Genomic DNA, 2,152 nt, shown 5'->3' with positions numbered 1-2,152 from the left:
TTTTTTTAATACAAAGTTGAGGGTGGGGTGGACTTTGGTCACACAGTGATAAACAGGTCTTTATTATTTTGGACACTGATACAATGGATCTAGTGAGCATTCTTCCCAAACTAGCATATGCCCTTTTATTACAAGCATGGTGAACATTACTGATAAGGATACATGTTTGTCTTGCTGTAAAATTAGCTGATATCATTACCTGAACATTGAGTAAAAGTATAATACAAGATGCTTTTTTTCCCAGTTTGTTTGTCTTTAAATCAGTATTCTAATACATACTGCACTGTATGGGATTCTTAAAGCTTAAAGAGACCAAGTGAGTAATATTTATCTATTATCATTTTATATAACTTTCAGATATTTAAGTTAGAAAGAAAATACATTTGTATGATAATAAAGTATCATAATTAAACCTTTATTTTATTCATTAGAATGAAATAATGAATCAAATGAAAGAAGAAAAATGGCAAGGAAAGATCTAATATAAAACAATATTTCTTAAAGGAGAACATCAAGCATGTTATGAAAATATTCACATTGCTTCTAAGTGCATGTCAGAGTCCAGTCTTTTACCAGAAAAAACAAATGTATTCCTTGCCTTTAAGCTACAATTTAGGGCCTTACATTGGGAATGGAACATTCCTACATATATGGTTTCTGGTATTATAATGAAAATAAAATAATCTCTCTGGAAGACTATCTGGATGTGTTCTTTCTTAAGCCACAACTCTTCCATCCTGTAAGAAGGGATGTATTGGTTGTTCTATCTTTCTTTGCCAGAGAAAGATATAATTAGAATAGGTCTAAACAAAATATCATGAAGTCAAAAATAATGATGGACTATTTAAAATTATAATTATTGAGTCAAGATTAAACACCTATCTTCTTCGGTATGGGCTTTGCAGTCATTTGCATATTGTATTCAGCCAACAACCACATTTTAATTTTTAATTAGTAGACATTAAAATATAATTAGCAGCAAATAACAGAAAGACAAATCTACAAAAAAAGTCTTGAAGAACAAAGGAAGCAGCATTATTTAGTCAGAGTGTGAAGTGCTCTTCCCAGATCTTGGGGAGTCAAAATGTCTTCTTAGTTTTCCCACTTGGCCTTTTTCTTTCTCCAAGATAGAATATTGATAACATGAGGAAATCTGTCAAAAACCTGTGTGCATTATTCAGACACAATTCAAGATCCCCAAACCTTAATAAATCCATGTGTAACAGAACACAGCCAATTCCAACATAGCATACATACAACAAAATTAATTCATTTATCAGAGACATACACAATTTTAAATATTTCCAGAAGGAAGGAGAGGACAACAGAGACAAACTGTAGCGGTCAAACCAGTGGAACAGAGAAATACACTACAAAATTCACACAATACATGAGGTACAAATGAAAAATAACGCTTTAGGAAAAGAAGTTGGTGGCCTAATATATGCTCATGTATATATTTGTATATAGAATGAAGAAAGTCAGCTTGCATGAGCGTCATAGCCTATCTACCTTGAAGTCATATCACACATACTATAAGCAATTTACAGAATTTGCCAGGTTTGCCTATACAGAAATTGCCAAATGAATTAAAATACATCGAAATATACCACACTCAATATGTATGAATATAAACTTCCCAGGATTGACAAGGATTGGCCATAATTGGCACTTGCTACCATTGAACAAAAACGGCAATCAAGGAAAAGAAGGGAAACTCCAAGATAAATTCCACGGGGCAAAAAAGGAAGTGAAAAAAACTTTCTTTGATTATTCCATACGTAAATTAAAGTTGTCTGTTGTTGATTTGCCATGTTCAGCATTTTGCTTTTTGATTTGTTCCCCAGCTGGGGTGCTGTTTGAAGACACTTTGTGTTTCTTAGGTTTTCCATCTTTGTTTGCTTCTTGCAGATTAGGTGTCCCTTGGTAGGAAATTGGTGGAATCCATGGGAATATTTAGTATACTGATGTCATTCAGGCCAACTCCTGAGCAGTCGGTGAAATGCAGGTTTTACTTGTTGAAATAAAAGAAAAAAAAATTGATCTTGTAATTAGAAAATGTCCTATCACTTCACATTAATTCTCTTGAAAGAAAAGATCAGCAACTTTCCAAAGAAAATGTTATCAATAAAGCGTGTGATATTGTCTTCAC

The sequence above is a fragment of the Apodemus sylvaticus genome, chromosome 11, assembly GCF_947179515.1.
Source record: "Apodemus sylvaticus chromosome 11, mApoSyl1.1, whole genome shotgun sequence".
NCBI lineage: Eukaryota > Metazoa > Chordata > Mammalia > Rodentia > Muridae > Apodemus > Apodemus sylvaticus.
This window is presented reverse-complemented; position numbering follows the sequence as displayed.